The sequence below is a fragment of the Helianthus annuus genome, chromosome 5 (genome assembly GCF_002127325.2).
Source record: "Helianthus annuus cultivar XRQ/B chromosome 5, HanXRQr2.0-SUNRISE, whole genome shotgun sequence".
Classification (NCBI taxonomy): Eukaryota; Viridiplantae; Streptophyta; class Magnoliopsida; order Asterales; family Asteraceae; genus Helianthus; species Helianthus annuus.
Window position 1 is genome coordinate 128,516,330 of NC_035437.2, and position 22,317 is coordinate 128,538,646.

A 22,317-nucleotide genomic window follows, 5' to 3' on the forward strand; every position below is an offset into this window, starting at 1 on the left:
TAGACTCCTTGATGTGTGTTGGTGTGTATATAATTTTGATATATATTTAAGCCCCTTTTTACACTTTTAGCCAAGTTTTAAATTTATAAGACACGATATTTACTAACACTAAACACACATATGGGCAAGTGCACCCATCGTGGACGTAGTATAGTGTTGGTAAGATACCGAGGTCGTCCAAGGACACAAGAGCTTTTAATACCGGTTTATCCTCAACGTCTAACCAAATCAAAAAGTGAGAAAAATGTTTTAAACTGAGAAAAATAAAAACTAACTAAATGCTGAAAATAAAATAAAATAAAAACAGATAGACAAGATGAATCACTTGGATCCGACACGTGTATTAGTATAACCTTTGATTATTTTCGCACTTTTGCACTTGTTTAAGAGATTATCTTAGTTATTGTAGTAGGCCCCTCTTTTGAAGGCGACGTTACCCTCAACCCAGTAGTTTGAGTCAGTAAGGATACAATCCTAAAGGGTCGGATTATTGGAAGATAATGAATTAAGTTATTAATGCAAATTGTGGTAGGCCCCGCTTTCGGCGGTGACGTTACCCTCGGCTAAGTAGTCTGAGTCAGCAGGGATGCAGTCCTAAATAGCCGGGTTATAGTATTAATAGTAGTTAACTTATGAGGGGGTCAAAGAGTTTGAATCCCCGCCATCCAATACCTATGGGTATTGAAGGAGATCCTACTAAATTTGACCCAGGTCCCAAGCAGGACCTCTAAACGCTGAACAAGGGCAAGACCCTTACCAAACCGTTCCCTTAACCCCCGACCAGGTAGCCAACATACCTCCATATAGACCGTGGAGATATGAATGGTGAAAATCTTTTATTTTATATAGACAGTAAAATAACGCCAAGACACCACGGACAAACGATAAGGAAAGATCACCTTCAACATAAGTAACTAGTTATTAAAGTCATTAATACAAAACCAAATAAAAAGTGCAAAAGATTAAAAATAAAAAGTATTATACTAAACACTTGTCTTCACCAAGTGATGTAAGAGACTTAGGCAAACATGGCCTTGATTGTCAAGAACTCTTACGATCAATCTTGGATCCCGAGACGACTCACACACTCTATGATGGACAATGGATGATGGTGGTGGATGATGGTGTTATGGTGGTGGTGGGTGGTGGATGAAGTGTGAGAGAGGTGGTGTGCCAAGGGATGAGATGGAATGAAGCCAAGCACCCCTATTTATAGGCTGAACAGAAGGCTGGGCACGGCCCCGTGTCCGCTGGACACGCCCCCGTGCCCGTCTGACATTCTCTCTCTTCATTAATTGTAATTCGCAATTACAATTAATGCGCCTGCTGTACTTTCACCACGCCCCCGTGTTCGCTGGACACGGCCCCGTGGTGGGCAATGGAAGCTTCTACTGGTTTGTCTTTTCTGCTGCTTCCTGGGCACGCCCCCGTGTTCGCTGGACACGGGGCGTGTTCAGTCTCTGTTTTCTCTTCTTTGCCTTGGGAGGTGCCGTTGAGGGTCCGGGCAGTCTACTTTTGTTCCTTTTCTTGTATTTATGCTAGAATTAGTTGTCTTTTTGCTTATTTTGTGATTTTGAGCTCATTTCATCCTGAAAATACAAAAGGAAGACAAAAACACTCTTTTTCCAACATTAGTACTTAAAAAGGGTTAGTTTTATGCCTTAATTGATGTGATTTATATGTTGCATTTTACACACATCAAATACCCCCACACTTGAACTTTTGCTTGTCCTCAAGCAAAACTCTTTAAATGTGGCTCACACTCCCAAATGGAATAGGTAGAAGAGAAGGTTTTTAGCTTGTCCTAGAGTGTCGGGAATCCAAGGTCTTTGTAAGTTTTATTTTTATTTATTTACAATCCTATTCGTTATGATTTATTTTGAACGTTTCATAAGATAAATTACTTATTTGGGCATAGCATGCCTTATTAAAATTCCATTTATATACAAGTTCACATACCTCACGGGGGATCACTCAACACTCGGCCGAAGGTGTATATTTTTAGTGAATCACTCGAGAGCGGCATGGAACTTACGCCTTCCATAGGCTTGCCAAGCAATCAATCCTACTCCTTTTTAACTTTTTACCTTTGTAAATATCAAGAGGACTTTTGGGGTGAAGGGTTAGGCTTGGGTTAAAGGTGGGTGGTTGGGTTAGTGGTTAGTAAAAGGGCGAAAATCGTAAAAAGCGTCGGTTTTCGTGACATACCTTGTTTTTAGCGACTTTTTATTTTGAAGTATTTCTCCAAACAAGCTTTTATATAGCTTTTGTTTGTTTTTGACTTCATCATTGTTGTTGTTGTTTTTTTTTTCATCACATAAAAAGGCGAGTTTACGAAGAACCGAGCTTGTTACTAAAATGAAGGGTGAAAAATAAAAATGGTTTTTGGTGGGTAAAAAGGGTTTTGGGGTAATGAAATGAAAGGTTTAGGCTCAAAGGGGCTATCTAGGGGGATTTTGGGTAGGTGATAAAAAAAAAAGAAAAATAATGGTTTAGAAAGAAAAATATGGTTAGTCCTAATGCCTCCATCACTTACTTACTTGGGTTTAAGTTGGTAAGGATCGGGAATGTATCGTCGTGGCAAGTTCTAGAGTTGTAAGAACCAAGCGGCTATTCACACAAGAAACGAAAAATGAGCATTTAGTCTAAATATGTATATTTTTATGCTCAATAAAGGCTCAAAACTCACTTTTGTGGGAATGGGTTTTTAATGTGATCAAGTATATATAATCGAATTTTTAACTAGACTTGTTATGCCGTTTCATAATTTTCTTATGTTGGTTCTTTGTTATCATGACGCTATCGGTTGTAAACTTGTAAAAATATAACCTTTTTAGAACTTGTTATTCCCAACTTAAACTAAGACAAGTAAATAAAAATAAAAAGAAATGAAAAAGTTTTTGAAAAAAATTTGGGGTGTTTAGCGGTTCCAATAGAGTTTTGTGTAAGGCTTGTGTTTAGGATTTGCAAAATTCAAGGTTTTAGCATCCCCCCACACTTAAATTACACATTGTCCTCAATGTGTCCAAAAATAAGGTTTTTGGTTGATTTAGAATGTGTAAAAGTGGTTTAAAAAGCAAAGATTTTTGTTACTGGCATCCTGGACACGGCCCCGTGGTGACCGGGCACGGCCCCGTGGTCAAGTGCCAGTAACAAAAATTAGAGAATTGAAACAGAAGTCTGGACACGGGGGCGTGTCTGCTGAACACGGCCCGTGTCCAGTTACCTGAACTGGGTGTTTTCCTGCAGGGGGCTCAGCACGGGGGCGTGTTGGTTGGGCACGGCCCGTGTTGAGCCTTCTGTGATGGAGATTTGTGTCGGGTTGCTCTGTTCTTTGTGCATGGTTCCATTTTTCTCGTTCCCTTTTTCATCCATTACCACCATGAGTGTGTTTTATTCTGCAAAATAAGACTAAAAGATTAAACTAAACTAAGGATAGTTCCGCGGAATGCCTCCGTGGTGCGCCACGTTTATAAGGGTCCTTGGCTAGACCCGATTCGAGGTTATATATTTTCTGAGTGGGATGCTTGGCGTCCCATGTTACACCGTCGGAGAGCAGCATCCAAGCTTGAATCAATAACCTTCATGTAATTGACCGGGTCGTCATCTTCTATTCTCTTCCCAACTCCGAATTTCACTTCATCATCCCCATACCTCAAGGTGAGTGTCCCGTCATTCATATCTACCACTGCTTGGGCTGTGGCAAGGAAGGGTCTCCCTAGTATAAGGGGGACCTCGGTGTCTTCCTCCATATCGAGTATGATAAAGTCAGCTGGATAAACGAATCTGCTTACCTTTACCAAGACATTCTCGATGACACCTTGTGGGAATTTGACGGATCGATCAGCGAGTTGTATGCTCATTTTTGTAGGGCTCGTGGTTCCCAAGCCGAGCCTTTTGAACATTGACGAGGGCATGAGGTTAATGCTAGCTCCTAGGTCGGCTAAGGCATTGCGAACGGGCGATTCCCCTATTGAGCATGGAATTGTGAAGCTTCCGGGATCGATTTTCTTTTGGGGAAGTTTATTGAGCACGAGGGCAGAGCATTCTTCGCCTAAATTAACTAATTGCCAATTTTCAATTTTCCTCTTATGCGTAAGGAAGTCCCTCATGAATTTAGAGTATTTGGGCATTTGGGTTAGGACTTCGATAAAAGGAATATTGACGTGCAATTGTTTTAACAGACTTTCGAATTTTGCGAATTGCTCATTTGTCTTTTGACGAATTAACCTACCAGGGTACGGAACTCGAGGAGCCTTGGTCGGCTCTGGTGATGGAGGAGAGTTCTTCTCCTGCAGAGGTGTCGGTACTGTTTCTTCCGTTGGCGATGGCACTTCTGCAGGCCCTACGGTGCGGTTTCGTAGCGTGATGAGGTGAACTTGCGCCTTTGGGTTTGTTTCGGTATTGCTAGGTAATGCGCCTTGCGGTCTCTCGGAAAAATTTTGAGCTATTTGATTTAATTGTTTTTCTATGTTTTGAATGCTAGCTTGTTGATTTCTAAAATTAGATTCTAATTGTAGAAATCTTTCCGAGTTTTTCTTATCAGTGTCAGAGACGAGGCGAGATATAGTATCTTCGAGCCTTTCTCGTCCACCTTGTTGTTGAGTGAAATTTTGTGACTCATTTCTTGGTTGCTGAAAGTTTGTTCGTTGGGTTTGTTGGTTACTACTATTGCCGGGTTCCCTCCAACCAAGGTTTGGGTGGTTTCGCCATCCTTGGTTGTAAGTTCCCGTTGGGGGACCCGACGGCCTAGGTCTATTATCAATGTAGTTTACCATTTCTTGTTGATCGTCTGTTTCTTTCATGCAACTCCAATTTTCATGTGACCCACCACACCCTTCACAAGCCATAACCGAGACTGTTTTTGTCATTTCCAGTTTTTTATCTTTGAAGAAAGGGCCTCGATTTGGGCTTGTAAAGAAATGCTTTCATCGACCTTATGGGCGCCCGGGGCGATAGACTTATTTCCCCGGGGGGTGTGCTATTGAAAATTGGTTTGAGCAATTTCCTCAATTTGATTATATATTTCGTGTGGGCGTCGATTACCTAAAAGTCCCCCGGAGCTAGAATCAAGTGTCTGCCTAGTGTGTGGCAACAATCCATTATAGAAAGTGGATACTTGTTGCCATATTGCGAGGCCGTGATGGGGACACTTGCGTAATAGCTCCTTGAACCTTTCCCAAGTTTCATATAAGGATTCCCCGTCCTCTTGTGAATATGTATTAATTTCAGCCATTAACTTAGCAGTTTTAGAAGGAGGGAAATACTTATATAGAAATTTTTGGGCTAGTTCATCCCAGGTGTTTACCGATCCAGCTGGGAGGGTGTTGAGCCAAGCTTTCGCTCGGTCTTTTAGTGAGAAGGGAAACATACGGAGGCGGATGGCGTCGTTTGATGCTCCATTGATCCGAAAGGTATCACATATTTCCAAGAAATTTGTTATATGTAGATGGGGATCCTCGTCCGCAAGCCCATGGAAGGTTGCGGAGTTTTGGAGCATTTGTATCAAATGTGGCCGAAGTTCGAAGTTATTGGCTTCGACATTCGGAGCATTGATAGCGGCGCCTAGATTACCTACGTGGGTCGTAGATAATCCATAAGGGTACGTTGGTCCGCCATTGGAGGTGGATCACCCGAAACCTTCTCTTGGTTTTTGGCTTTTAACCTTTTTCTGAGAAAGCGTTCGGGTTCTTCTAGTGGTTCTTTTATGTCTTTATTGGAACTGGAGCTCATACACTACGTGAGGTTGGCGTCGGGTTCCAAGTCCTGCAATAAAAACAGAAAAGAATGTTGGTCAGAAGGTTCACCACGGCCCCGTGTTGAGTGAACACGGCCCGTGGTCGGAATTTCAGTGATTGTTTTCCAGATCCCAGTTACTGGAAGTTGGACACGGCCCCGTGTTGCACCGGCACGGCCCCGTGGTCAGCCTTCTGTAACTTGGAAAACAAAAACTACCAGTAACGATGCTGGGCACGGCCCGTGTCCGACCAGGCACGGCCCCGTGCTGAGCTCTGCAGAAGCTGAAAATCTAAGAAAAAATCCTAAAAAATTAAAAAAAAAAAATAAAAATATGATTAGGCCGTTGATTCCTAACTTTCTTAAAATCCTTGTGTCCCCGGCAGCGGCGCCAAAAACTTGATGTGTGTTGGTGTGTATATAATTTTGATATATATTTAAGCCCCTTTTTACACTTTTAGCCAAGTTTTAAATTTATAAGACACGATATTTACTAACACTAAACACACATATGGGCAAGTGCACCCATCGTGGACGTAGTATAGTGTTGGTAAGATACCGAGGTCGTCCAAGGACACAAGAGCTTTTAATACCGGTTTATCCTCAACGTCTAAGCAAATCAAAAAGTGAGAAAAATGTTTTAAACTAAGAAAAATAAAAACTAACTAAATGCTGAAAAATAAAATAAAATAAAAATAGATAGACAAGATGAATCACTTGGATCCGACACGTGTATTAGTATAACCTTTGATTATTTTCGCACTTTTGCACTTGTTTAAGAGATTATCTTAGTTATTGTAGTAGGCCCCTCTTTTGAAGGCGACGTTACCCTCAACCCAGTAGTTTGAGTCAGCAAGGATACAATCCTAAAGGGTCGGATTATTGGAAGATAATGAATTAAGTTATTAATGCAAATTGTGGTAGGCCCCGCTTTCGGCGGTGACGTTACCCTCGGCTAAGTAGTCTGAGTCAGCAGGGATACAGTCCTAAATAGCCGGGTTATAGTATTAATAGTAGTTAACTTATGAGGGGGTCAAAGAGTTTGGATCCCCGCCATCCAATACCTATGGGTATTGAAGGAGATCCTACTAAATTTGACCCAGGTCCCAAGCAGGACCTCTAAACGCTGAACAAGGGCAAGACCCTTACCAAACCGTTCCCTTAACCCCCGACCAGGTAGCCAACATACCTCCATATAGACCGTGGAGATATGAATGGTGAAAATCTTTTATTTTATATAGACAGTAAAATAACGCCAAGACACCACGGACAAACGATAAGGAAAGATCACCTTCAACATAAGTAACTAGTTATTAAAGTCATTAATACAAAACCAAATAAAAAATGCAAAAGATTAAAAATAAAAAGTATTATACTAAACACTTGTCTTCACCAAGTGATGTAAGAGACTTAGGCAAACATGGCCTTGATTGTCAAGAACTCTTACGATCAATCTTGGATCCCGAGACGACTCACACACTCTATGATGGACAATGGATGATGGTGGTGGATGATGGTGTTATGGTGGTGGTGGGTGGTGGATGAAGTGTGAGAGAGGTGGTGTGCCAAGGGATGAGATGGAATGAAGCCAAGCACCCCTATTTATAGGCTGAACAGAAGGCTGGGCACGGCCCCGTGTCCGCTGGACACGCCCCGTGCCCGTCTGACATTCTCTCTCTTCATTAATTGTAATTCGCAATTACAATTAATGCGCCTGCTGTACTTTCACCACGCCCCCGTGTTCGCTGGACACGGCCCCGTGGTGGGCAATGGAAGCTTCTACTGGTTTGTCTTTTCTGCTGCTTCCTGGGCACGCCCCCGTGTTCGCTGGACACGGGGCGTGTTCAGTCTCTGTTTTCTCTTCTTTGCCTTGGGAGGTGCCGTTGAGGGTCCGGGCAGTCTACTTTTGTTCCTTTTCTTGTATTTATGCTAGAATTAGTTGTCTTTTTGCTTCTTTTGTGATTTTGAGCTCATTTCATCCTGAAAATACAAAAAGAAGACAAAAACACTCTTTTTCCAACATTAGTACTTAAAAAGGGTTAGTTTTATGCCTTAATTGATGTGATTTATATGTTGCATTTTACACACATCACTCCTTCCCAAGGATGGGGGATTTAATACATGTGCGTTCGTAAAATTTGAAATATATCATTAAGTCTCACTTAAAATATATTTTATTTCTAACTCCAAAATATAAATATTTTTCCCAAAAATATTATATTTTAGTACATATGATTTTCCCAAAATTATACCTTGACAAAATACGCGTTCATAAATATTTCTTAAAATGCGTAAGTTACGTTTTAAAGATCGAGTGGTAATAATAAATTAATAATTACCGGTGTAACTTAAATAATTATTGTGAAGGCGTTCGTATTATTTTGGAATCGTTAACATTTGGTAATATCATTCTTACCCTAAAAATAATATTTGTATAGTTCACAAAATAATCATAATCATTTATACAAGTGACACTATGAAAAAAAAATATATATATATCACATATATATTTACCCCGTTTTATTTTGTGAAAATCCCACCTCCGATATTTTGTAAATAAAGTCGTGGCGAAATTTACACTTTGAAAACAAGTCAAAAATACATTTATAACACTTGTGATGAAAATATTTCCAAGTGTTAGGTTTTTGGAAAAATTTCGCCAGAGTTTCCCCTGTAACTGGAGGTGGCCACGCTTTCAAGCGTATCATTTTCTTTTATAATTCAAATCAACAATTTTCTCATTCACAATAACAATTCCCAAACCATCAAACTAGTCAATATATATGTAAATCGCAAAAATTACATGAACTTGTGGTTTGTCCATAATATGTAGTAATTTCCATTACTTTCAGTGGATCTTTGCAATAATCTACTTGGTTTCTTGAAAATCTTGTTTTTAAAGAAAATATATTTTCACATCTTCTTGTAAAATTTGACAAAAATAGTTCTTTGTCGAAACTTAGTGTTACACAAGTGTTTACACACTTGTGTGTTTAAAAATCACTTTTGTTTAGTAAAGATCCGGTTTAGAAAATATGATTTCACTTGACACTTGGTTCTTTGAAAATACCACTTGTAGATCCGTAGATCTACTAGTTTTGAACACTATTTCATAAGTAAAATCATTTTTACACAAGTTCATGCTTCGTAAGTGGTAGTGTTCATCATTTAACCCCTTTTTACACTAAAACATACTCTATGTCATGATCCATGAACATGACTAATCCGGGTTAGATGATGACCCGTGCTACCACAATATAGATCGGCACTAAATAATTACACCAAACAAGTCTTACAAGATTTACACAACCCTTGTGCTTTTAACCAACACATTCATCATTTTAGTAAACTTTTAACATAACATCTTGTAAGTTCATGAGTTTTAACCGTCATATTTCATTTTAACCACTTTAAAGTAGATCGAGAAGGCGTTTATAGCAACTTACTACTAGCTCGAGGCTAGGGAAGAAACTAGTCGAAGATTGAGTGGATAAAAGCAATGAGGTGAGGTTCTTCACGTTCCGAATGCACCAAGCTTCCTTGTGTGAGATCCTTAACACTTGTATGCCTTTGAAACTTGCAAGATCAAAATCGAAAATGGATGGTTGTGGGGGTGTTCGGCCGAAAGGAAGCAAGGAGAGGGAGAGAGAGTTTTGTGGATAAGTGTTGTGATAGTTATGTTGGTTTAAGCTTGGAACTTATAGGCAAACTTCATGATCATTAACCATAGGATTATATGTCTCATTGATATGGGACATGGATGATTATTTTAATCATCAAAGTACAAGGGGAGGGTCACAATGTGACCGTATTCGGTTGGGGGGGGGGGGGGGTATCCCGGTTAGAATTCAACTAACAGTTAGCCATTTAGTTAAGTGATTAGAAGGTTAACTCGGTTACTAACGTGTTATGCATTATAGCGGGTGTTAGGGTATTCAGGGACCCTAACTGGTTCAGAAAAAGAGAAACAATGTTGTTGGCAATATTTTTATGTTCCGGGTAAAGTCCGGTTGTTCGGTTGGATAGTGATCCGTTAAAGTGCTTAACAATGCTTTAAAGTGTCGTTATTACTATTTTTAGTGACACAACTTATTCCCGACACTTTGGAAAGTGTCTAGTAATATTTTTCTCATGTTTTGGCACTTTATTAGTTAACTAGATGCTGAATTTTTAATTAAAGTGCTGAATTTTGTACTTAGAGTACGTTTTAGGCACATCCGGTCACTGTAACTTATACCTAGTGACGCAGTTCTACAACCCTCGTATCCCTACACTCACTACTAGTGTAGTAAACTATCTCAGGCTCATACAGGCCTTAGAGGCAGTGTCTGCCTGATGCTGGCTATATCAGCATGTTTAATAGGTTATCCGTTCATCGTGCTACTGTGCTTTTGTGCATCAAGGTTGTCACTAGAGTTCAGTATGTAAATAATGGAGTGACAGCAAATAAAGTATGATGCAAGTATGTACATGTATCAGTACTCAGGTAGCAGTTTATCCACAATTTCAAGTAAGCACAGTAATTAAGCAGTAATTAATTATTAATTAAGTCATACGGATACCTGATTTAGTGAGGGTTGTCACAGTTACTTGTGTACAATACGTGTAGAATATACGTGCACTACTTGAATATGAACCTAACTTGTATGGTAACCATGGTAGGACGTGGTTGACCACCATATAGCTTGATTGACTTTTCTGTGTATCCGCCGAGCAAACCAAGGTGAGTTCACACTCTTACCAAGGCATGGGATTCCCAGGTTCGGGAATGGGTTTGGAAGATTTCCTATACTTAAGTTGTTATCGGGATTACGTACTATGGGCCTCGGGAGAGGGAGGATTATTGATAGATACTGCTAGACTAGTGATACATATACTTCCCTTCGCACACACGCCGGGAATGGCTGCGATAATAGAACTAATCTTTGCACACATGCCTAGAATGACTGCGAACCATACACTAAACTTCGCACACATGTCGGGTGGGCTGCGATACAAATATACCTAGTCTAGAATACTTGGGAAAACTCCCACTAATCTTCGCACACATGCCTAGAGGGCTGCGATACAAATACATACGATAAATGGCTTACTAAAGGAGCATATGATTTTACAATATGATTACTATAACTGAACAACCAACTATGAACTCGCTCAACTAGTTGTTGACTCTCTGTTACATGCCTTGCAGGACCTTAGGTATTCATCGAGCTTGCACGGGAGGTGCAGTCGTTGTGGGCACGGATTGTGGATATTATGATAAACACTTTTTGAAATATCAACTTAATACTTATGTTGGGTTTTTACATTAATGCTTCCGCTACACACTTGTTTATGTTTGGTTTTGAAAACACCTTTCGTATTGAAGAATGACATTTACTATTTACATATACGTTCAATATGATTGGTGGCTTGATCCTGGTCATGTCACGCCTCCAAGCGGTGGTACTCCGCATGTGGATTTTGGGGGTGTGACAGATTGGTATCAGAGCCATTGGTTATAGAGAACTTGGTTTTAATAAGGGGAAAACATTTTTATTAAAACCAGACTATAACCAGAACAGTGCTCTCAACGATCCACAACGATGCTTCGCTCCACGTGCAAGACTCATCATCCTAGGTAATATGGTTTATGATTTATTACCTACTTGCTGGTTACATAGGACTTTGCTCATAGTATGCTTAGATACACATAACCACTATTGCTTGAGAACACTTGTGTGCTTACTCTCTTCTGTCATCGCACTTTTCGCGAACCTCTCTCACTTATGTTACCTTTGCTATCAAGATCATGTCTGGACGTATTAACATGACCCAAGCCTAGTTGACGGCTCTCATTAACGAACAAGTTGCTGTGGCACTTGCAGCCGCACAGGCAGGAGGTCAACACGCACAGCAACCTGTTTGCACTTTCAAGAACTTCATGGACTGTCGTCCAAGCACATTCAGTGGCACTGAGGGAGCAGTGGGACTCCTCCATTGGTTTGAGAAGCTCGAGTCGGTGTTTGAAATGTGTGAATGCCCTGAGGCTCGCAGGGTGAAATACGCCACTGGTACTTTAGAAGGAATTGCGCTGACTTGGTGGAATGCGTAAGTTCAGATTCTACGGCTGGCAGCTGCTAACGCCACCCCTTGGAACGATTTCAAGGAACTGTTCAAGCGAGAATACTGCACACGTGATGACATCCACAAGTTGGAGGTGGAGCTCTATCATCTGAAAATGACAGGATCGGAAATCAAAGCTTATACGAAACGGTCAAACGAGCTGGCCATCTTGTGTCCAACCATGGTAGACCCTTCAATCAAGTGCATTGAGTTCTATCTCAAGGGTTTAGCATCAGAAATTCAGAGTCATATGACATCGGCTAACCTCGACAACATCCAGGACATTCAACGTCTTGCTCATCGCCTCACGGATCAGGCAGTGGAACAGAATAGGCTGCCTAAACGTATCAGTGCAACTACTACCGCTACCACTTCTGCTACTCCTGCTACTCCTAGTGACAACAAGCGGAAATGGGATGGGGATTCCAGCAAGGGTTCAGCTTCAGTTTAGTCTCAGGTTCAGCAGCGAAAGACTGACAATTACTAGAGCCTGGGTCAGCAATCTTCTGGTGGTCAGGGGCAGGGTGGATATCGGGGAATTCACCCACTGTGTAACAGGTGCAACAGACACCACAGTGGTCAGTGCCGCAAGGGCCGCTGTCAGAGATGTCTCAAGATAGGGCACGAAGCTAAAGATTGCAGGAGCTCACGACCTGCAAATCAGAACCAACAACAACCACCAGCTCCTCAAAACCAACAGCAGCAGCAACAGCGAGGCAACAGGGGATGTTTTCAGTGTGGTGCTGAAGGTCACTTCAAGCGGGATTGCCCCCAGTTGAACCAGAATCGCAACAACAACAACAATCAGGGGAATGGTAACCACAACGGTGGAAACAATAATGGCAATGAAGCTAGGGGACGTGCATTTGTGCTGGGCAGGGAGAAGCAAGGAATGATCCCAACGTAGTCATGGGTAAGTTTCTTCTCGACGACTTTTATGTTACTGTTTTGTTTGATTCGGGTGCGGATACAAGTTATATGTCTCTAAAAGTTAGCCAAATGTTAAAACGTGCACCAACTCCCTTAAACACCAAGCATGTCGTAGAGTTAGCTAACGGTAAAAGTCTAGAGGCCACACACATAGTACAGGGTTGTAATCTTATCCTCGCTGGTCAGACTTTCTCTATCGACCTCATTCCCATAGTTTTGGGTAGTTTCGACATCGTCTTTGGAATGGACTGGTTATCCCAACAGCGCCCAGAGATCTTATGTAAAGAGAAGATCGTTCGTATTCCTCGTTCTTGTAAAGAACCTCTCGTGATTCAAGGCGACAAGAGTGGTGCTGTGGTAGGCATCATCTCCTTTCTAAAGGCTCAGAAGTGTTTGCGTAAGGGCCACACTGCCATTCTGGCACTTGTTACCGATGCATCAGCAAAAGAAAAGAAATTGGAAGATATTCCAGTTGTACGCGACTTTCCTCAGGTGTTCCCTGAAGATTTACCTGGTCTACCGCCTCATCGCCAGGTCGAGTTTCAAATCGAGCTAGCACCAGGAGCAGCACCGATAGCACGTGCACCGTATCGCTTAGCTCCATCAGAGTTGGAAGAACTCTCTGCACAGCTACAAGAACTCTTGGATAAGGGATTTATCCGACCTAGCTCTTCGCCTTGGGGAGCTCCAGTATTATTTGTGAAAAAGAAGGACGGTACCTTCTGAATGTGCATCGATTACCGTGAACTGAACAAGGTGACAGTAAAGAACCGCTACCCTCTTCCACGTATTGATGACTTATTCGACCAGTTGCAAGGGTCGAGCTACTACTCCAAGATAGACTTGAGGTCAGGTTATCATCAGCTGAGAGTCCGGGATGAGGACGTCTCCAAAACCGCATTCAGAACTCACTACGGCCACTACGAGTTTCTAGTTATGCCATTCGGGTTGACAAACGCACCGACAGTCTTTATGGATCTTATGAACCGGGTGTGCAAACCCTACCTAGACAAGTTTGTGATTGTATTCATCGACGACATCCTGATCTATTCCAAGAGCCAGGAAGAACATGAGCAGCATTTGCGACTTATTTTGAAGCTTCTTCGAACATAGCAATTGTACGCCAAGTTTTCGAAATGCGACTTCTGGCTTCGTGAAGTCCATTTTCTAGGCCATGTGGTAAACAAGGATGGGATCCATGTCGATCCATCCAAGGTAGATTCGATCAGGAACTGGCCTGCACCACGTACACCAACGGAAATACGCCAATTCTTGGGTTTGGCGGGTTATTACAGACGATTCATTAAAGATTTCTCAAAGATTGCACAGCCGCTTACACTACTGACACAGAAAGGTGTCACCTACCGTTGGGGTAATACTCAGGAAACCGCTTTTCAACACTTAAAGGATAGACTTTGCAGTGCACCTATCCTCTCGTTGCCAGAGGGCACGGACGATTTTGTGGTCTATTGTGACGCATCGATACAGGGGTTTGGTTGTGTATTGATGCAACGGGATAAAGTTATTGCTTACGCTTCGCGCCAACTCAAGGTTCACGAACGGAACTACACAACGCACGATTTAGAGCTGGGAGCTGTTGTTTTCGCGCTCAAGATATGGCGACACTACCTGTACGGTACCAAGTGCACTATCTACACCGATCACAGGAGTCTCGAGCATATCTTCAAGCAGAAGGAATTGAACATGCGTCAACGTCGATGGGTTGAACTATTTAACGATTACGAATGCGCCATCAAGTACCATCGAGGCAAAGCCAACGTTGTGGCTGACGCCCTCAGTCGAAAGGACACTCTACCTAGACGCGTGCGAGCATTACAACTTACTATCCAGTCTGGTCTTCCTGCACAGATACGAGATGCTCAGGTAGAAGCATTGAAACCAGAAAACGTAAGGGCTGAAGCCTTACGCGGCTAAGGAAACGACTAGAACAGAAGGAAGACGGCGCCTACTATGTAACGGGGCGTATTTGGGTTCCACTATATGGCAACTTACGCGAACTTGTAATGGACGAAGCACATAAGTCTCGCTACTCGGTACATCCAGGTTCGGATAAAATGTACCACGATCTCAGAACTACGTATTGGTGGCCTAGCATGAAGGCCCACATAGCAACTTACATCGGCAAGTGTTTGACCTGCGCGAGGGTCAAGACGGAATACCAGAAACCATCAGGCCTACTTCAGCAACCCAAGATACCACAGTGGAAATGGGAGGAAATTTCCATGGATTTTGTTACTGGCCTGCCTAGATCTCAACGAGGAAACGATACCATTTGGGTGATTGTGGATCGACTCACAAAGTCTGCACACTTCCTGGCTATTAAGGAAACGGACAAGTTCTCCACTCTAGCAGACGTATATCTCAAGGAAGCTGTCTCAAGGCACGGGGTGCCAACCTCTATTATTTCGGATCGTGATGCACGATTTACTTCAGAACTATGGCAAGCGATGCACAAATCTTTTGGCTCTCGATTAGACATGAGCACAGCATATCACCCTCAGACGGATGGGCAGTCTGAGCGCACGATTCAAACCCTAGAAGACATGCTTCAGGCATGTGTTATTGATTTCGGCAACAGCTGGGAAAAGCATCTCCTTCTAGTGGAGTTTTCGTACAATAACAGTTACCATACCAGCATCCAAGCCGCTCCATTCGAGGCATTGTACGGACGTAAATGCCGGTCACCTCTCTGTTGGGCAGAGGTGGGGGATAGTCAAATCACAGGACCAGAAATGGTAGTTGATGTTACTGAACGGATTGCACAGATACGGCAACGCATGGCGGCGGCTCGTGACCGTCAGAAAAGCTACACTGATAAGTGCAGGAAACCACTTGAGTTCCAAGTTGGGGATCGGGTGCTACTCAAAGTCTCACCCTGGAAGGGTGTGGTACGTTTTGGTAAACGGGGCAAACTCAATCCGCGGTATGTCGGACCATTCGAGATCATAGAAAGAATAGGCAAGGTGGCCTACAAACTGAACCTACCAGCAGAACTCGGTGCAGTTCACAACGTTTTCCACGTGTCGAATCTGAAGAAGTGTTTGTCAGATGAGACCCTCATAGTTCCTTTGAAGGAGCTCACTATCGACGAACAGTTGCGATTCTTCGAGGAACCAGTTGAAATCACGGACCGGGATGTCAAGGTCCTCAAGAACACTAGAATCCCTCTTGTTCGAGTTCGTTGGAACTCCCGTCGTGGCCCAGAGTTCAGCTGGGAACGAGAAGATCAAATGGAACAGAAGTATCCCCAACTGTTCGCAAACAGTACAACCACTACTGAGGCTGAAGCTACCACGGAATTTCGGGACAGATCAACGGGGGGAGGATGTGACACCCTAGGAAAACCAGTAAACGATACAACTTACCTAGCTTCCTCAGTGAGTACGTACCAAATTTCGGGACGAAATTTCTTTCAAGTTGGGGATAATGTGACAACTCGTATTTCGGAACCGTCTCTTGTACTACGTGTTAACCTGTATGAACTCTATGTGATTACGTGAATTTTGTTGATTAAGTGAATGCTATGTTTTTGTGAATGTTTGAACCTTAATCCGATTACACAAACTCATTCGGCCCACACATCCTTGTACTCGAGACCATGAGGGCAACCCATTAAGGGGTTCGGCCCACTCCCCTTGTGTGCGTAAAACATACCCATTATGGGACTTGTTCTCATAACTTACAAACATAAGAAATCACACACAACCCTAATCACCTCTCTCTCTCTCTCGTTTTCCCTTGGAACCGGACGGCAGCCCCACTCGAAGTCCATCTCAATCAAGCAAATCATATCACACTTCAGGTTAGCGTCTTGTCCTTATTTGGTTGTTGATCGATTGATGTTTATTATAATGTGTTTAATCATGAATCCGGAAATATGAGTTTAACATGATGTGGTCACATGCAAAGAAACTATTTTGTTATTGATTTATAATCGCATGATTCAATAGTTCATATGTTATACATCATGATTGATGTTACTGGAATTGTGATTCTCGAGTTTAAAACTTCGATTAGTTTGATTCGTGATTTATAAGAAATAGGTTGCATGTTAGTCCTTGGAATTGGTTAATCAGATGACCCGATTTCATGTTCATATGATGATTGGTAAATTGTTGTTGTTCTTGACTAGATGGTAGTTAAGGTTGAATGATTATGCATGATTTTAGAATGATTGATGATTTGATCCGATATGAAACTGCCAAAAGTTGTTTGCTGATATTACGAAATTGATTGAGCTGCAAATTAAGGAAATCAGGAAATCGGTTACACTTCATAGTCTCGACAAGGGATTGCGAGTCGAGACCCCACTGTCTCGACTCGAGACAACAACACCGACACAAACAGCACAACTCGAGACCATGGTTGCGGGTCCCTATTGCGACTCGAGACCGCCTAGTCTCGAGTGATGAAAGTATGACCCAAGACCTCCTTTGTTGCGCCTCGAGAACTCCAGGACTACAACTCGAGACCGCACTGTCTCGACTCGAGATCTCTAGTCTCAACTCGAGACCACGAACACATGCACACTGTTGGACTTGCACACTGTTACGAGCCCAACCATTTGGGCCGCGTACTTGGGCTTTGTTTACGTGTCTGTACTGTTGAACTAGCACTGCTGTTGAACTGCCGTGATTATACGTGTATGCTATGGTCGTTACTTGTGTACAATACGTGTAGAATATACGTGCACTACTTGAATATGAACCTGACTTGTATGGTAACCATGGTAGGACGTGGTTGACCACCATATAGCTTGATTGACTTTTCTGTGTATCCGCCGAGCAAACCAAGGTAAGTTCACACTCTTACCAAGGCATGGGATTCCCAGGGTCGGGAATGGGTTTGGAAGATTTCCTATACTTAAGTTGTTATCGGGATTACGTGCTATTGGCCTCGGGAGAGGGAGGATTATTGATAGATACTGCTAGACTAGTGATACATATACTTCCCTTCGCACACACGCCAGGAATGGCTGCGATAATAGAACTAATCTTCGCACACATGCCTAGAATGGCTGCGAACCATACACTAAACTTCGCACACATGCCGGGTGGGCTGCGATACAAATATACCTAGTCTAGAATACTTGGGAAAACTCCCACTAATCTTCGCACACATGCCTAGAGAGTTGCGATACAAATACATACGATACATGGCTTACTAAACGAGCATATGATTTTACAATACGATTACTATAACTGAACAACCAACTGTGAACTCGCTCAACTAGTTGTTGACTCTCTGTTACATGCCTTGCAGGACCTTAGGTATTCATGGAGCTTGCACAGGAGGCGCAGTCGTTGTGGGCACGGATTGTGGATATTATGATAAACACTTTTTGACATATCAACTTAATACTTATATTGGGTTTTTACATTAATGCTTCCGCTACACACTTGTTTATGTTTGGTTTTGAAAACACCTTTCGTATTGAAGAATGACATTTACTATTTACATATACGTTCAATATGATTGGTGGCTTGATCCTGGTCATGTCACGCCTCCAAGCGGTGGTACTCCGCGTGTGGATTTTGGGGGTGTGACATGGGTTCCTGATAGATTTTAGAGAGGCGTACGATTGCCTAAATTGGAAGTTTTTAATTACGGTCCTTATGCCCATGGGCTTTCCAGCCAAATGGAGGTGTTGGATAATGGGCATCCTCTATGCGGGTTCAGCGATGGTCTTAGTCAATGGTTCCCCTTCGCCCGGTTTTGCATTTGAAAGGGGTCTTAGACAAGGAGACCCGCTGTCTCCGTTCCTTTTTATCTTGGCATTAGAATCTCTCAATTTAATTATGGAGCATGCGGTAGAGTCGGGGCTGTTTAGCGGCATTAAACTCCCGAATAGGGGACCCACGGTGTCCCACTTGTTTTACGCGGATGATGTGGTGTTTGTGGGTAACAGTAACAGTGAACAAGCTAATAACCTTGCAAGAATTCTGCGTTGTTTTTTTCTTGCTTCTGGTCTCAAATTAGCCGGTCTAAAAGTAAGGTATACGGTGTGGGGTTAGACGATTCTCAGATGTCGGAAGTGGCCACGACCCTCGGGTGTAGCCATGGTGTTATGCCTTTCAATTATCTAGGGGATGGTTGTGGGAGGTAATATGAATAGGGTTGTTAGCTGGAAACCGGTGGTGGACCAGTTCAACGGTGTATTATCAAGATGGAAAGGCAGATTCATGTCCTTTGCGGGTCGGGTTATTCTAGCGAAAGTGGTACTTGGTAACCTGTCGACATACTATTTATCTCTCTACAAGGCTCCAATGACAGTTGTAAATACTCTGGAAGGGATAAGACGCAAGTTCATATGGGGATGCGGGCAATCCAACGGCAAAATAAAATGGGTTGGTTGGGAGAGGTTGATTACGACAAAAAAGAGGGGCGAGTTGGGGCTTAGAAGCATAAAAGAAGCAAACATGGCACTACTTCTCAAATGGTGGTGGAGGCTTAGGGATGATAACGAGCATCTGTGGGCCAAGGTCATCTTAACGTTACATGGCAGGAACTGGAAAGAAAAGCTGATTCCAGTAAACAAAAACCAACCGAGCATATGGAAAAACATAGCAGCAATACATAAGGATTTTGAAAAGAAAGGCATCGACGTTTACAAAAAAATGGTGTGTAAGATGGGCGGCGGCGAAAAGGTTAGATTCTGGGAAGACGTTTGGTTTTCAAATTGCAGATTGAAGGGTTCGTATCCTAGTCTATACAGGCTGGCTGAAAATAAAAGGGCGTTCGTTAAAGAAAATTACAAATCGACAACCGAAGGGGTGGTGTGGGATTGCAAGTGGATCGTTGACCCGGAAAATGCACAGTGCCGGGCAGAATTTAATTCTATGATGGAGCGACTGGGGAGCTACCAAATAACAGGTGGCAAAGATGTTTGGGGCTGGATGACGGACTTAGTCGAAGCCTTCACAGTCAAAGTAGTTAAAGCCGATCTTAACGCGCTCGGTCCTCAAATCACCAATCTGGATAGGATTAAGTGGTGCAACTGGGCAATCCCAAAGGCCAACTTGTTGGCGTGGAGAAGTGTCCAAGGCAGGATCCCCACACGGGTCGAACTTAGCAAACGAGGGGTGCAGGTGGGCAACATACTCTGCCCAAATTGCGGTCAGATGGAGGAAACGGTTGACCACATGCTAGTATCCTGTGCTACAACGAGAGCTCTTTGGTGGTTGATTGGTACTTGGATTCGAATGGATGGATTGTGTTCGAGTGGCTCGGTAAGGGACTTATTGCTTCTGATGGAAAATGCAGCATTAACAAAGAAAAGGAAAATGGCCGCAAAGTGTGTCACGGTGGCTGCATTGTGGAAAATCTGGCTGTACAGAAACGAAAAAGTGTTTATCTTCTCAACAAATTGCGGAATTCTGGAGGATGTTATGGAAAGCACTTATTTATGGCTCAAGAACAGAGCAAATTTAGAATGTATTGGTTATGAGGAATGGTGTAATATGGGCCCAAATATATGATTATGGAGTAGAGGATATAGGGTCTGTACGTTTTTTTGCTAGCTACTGGCTAGCTTTTTGGTTGAATGAAATTCTCCTTTCTGTTAAAAAAACGTAATAACCTGCTTGACTTAATAACTCACATCTATGTCAATATTACCCAACACATACGATCAAGTTTGGATGAGAGCTCCTTGAAGTTGCGAGAACTAAGAATTCCAATAAAAATCCTACCTCACGTGCAAGTTTTAACCATTTTTTCCAAAAACGCAGTTGAGTAGTTGAATATGTAACTTAGAAATCTGAAGAAAAAAACATTTTGTACGGGTTACCATTTTTACACTAATGTAAACCTTCGCATACTTTTTTTTTTGTTTTGGAAAAGTTACATAATGTTAAAAAATTTGATTTTTTTTTTAATCTTCAAGGAGTTCTTGAGTTCTCAAATTTTGGCAACTTCTTTTTCTTATTTTAATCATTCCCTACAAACACACACACACACATATATATATAAGGTTCTAGAGTGAACACTAATGTATATGTGATGAACTCCCGTATCACAATAAAAAAAATTAAAGGATAAACTAAGAAGTAGAGCACTTCGTTAACCAGAAACATGGTTAGAAGGGACTGCGCCGGCGATGGAGGGTGGGAGAGGGGCGACGGTGTGGTAGAAAAAGAAACCCAAGTTTTTTTTTTTTGTGAGTGCCGACTAATGAATGATTGAGTGTGGGGTCTTAAGGTTAGTTGGGTAAATGAATGGGTTGGGTCGACCCATAAGTAATTAGATAATATATTAATAAATATTTATTTAAAGTTTTTGGATTCGGATAATCCGATTAGCCAGAATTTTTTAAATTTCACATCAAAATCCGAAATTTCGAATATTTCGGATGCGGGTTTCAGATATTTCAGATTTTTTTAAGTGTAAAAGAGTGATTTGGCACTCAATGTTGACTTCTTTTTCATTAAAATTAAAGTTTCACCAATAACTATTAAACTATAAGAAGTTTAGTACAATTAGCTATCTTTTCTAAATTATAATATAAAATTTGTAAACTCTTTAATATTGGTATAATATTGATATATTTTATAAAAAATAGGGTGTTATTTTATAGTGTGACACAGCGCATAAGTGACTGTCATATTGTATCAGCAATACATATTACATCTATTTTATACTGTGACACAGGGCATCCTTCTAGCCATCCCCACCCCTGCTTCCTCGAGTCCAAATATGATGAAAAATTTAATTAGGAGTTTTTACGGATAGAATCAAAATGTGGTGCTCAAGATGATGAAGAAGAATTCTTAGGGGTGCGAAAAGTTCATAGCAGACTTAGCATTCAAAGGGACGGACAAATATATGGCATAGTTGTTGAGTGAAAATGAGGTTGCTAATGGTGGTAATCAGGTCGCTACAAAGGGTGTCATGGAGGCCAAGGGCGACAATTATTTGGCAGGACATATTCAAAGTATGACGATTCTTGCCAAAGAGCCTACAACCCCGTTGAGAGCTTTAATGTTCCTTCGCTAAACATGTATCCTATCTATTTGAAAATTCCCATTGAAGTCATTGAGCATGCTTTAAAAAGTTGTGGACAATCTTCATGACAATACCAAAATTAATCTTCATAGAAATACCAATTTAACATTAGAAATTAATAAGCTGGTAGTGACTAAGAGCCTATCAATATATTAGGCCACTTATTTTAAAGAGTTATATAGTGGGAGAGGTGTTCTATAATATTATTCGTTTTTTCTCCTGATAGGTTATTCATCCAAGAATTCACGGATTTGTTTTTGGTTTTCTAGTGAAGACTTCTCAGGAGGTTATCCATCCTAGGACCACTCCTACCTGAGCACGCTTAACTGTGGAATTTTCATGTGCCATACAACCAACTAAGCCCAAAATGCATTGGTGATTTTAAGAGGCATGACGCTTCTTATGAACCAAGATCTCCCCTAGCTACGACCAATGTAGGATTTGCCTAGGGTGTTACAATGGTCCATGTTAATCTTCTCGGTATTGTTACAATCACCCCCTTAGGGACTTACCGTCCTCGAT

At 42.0% G+C, this 22,317-nt stretch overlaps 1 non-coding gene across 1 annotated transcript; it reads left to right on the forward strand.

Annotated features, from left to right (window-relative positions):
• The first annotated feature begins 5,135 nt into the window (after positions 1-5,135).
• On the forward strand, positions 5,136-5,242 carry LOC118492793. The gene has a single exon (XR_004894795.1). It is a non-coding gene; the product is annotated as a small nucleolar RNA R71 (small nucleolar RNA).
• The last annotated feature ends 17,075 nt before the right edge of the window (positions 5,243-22,317 follow it).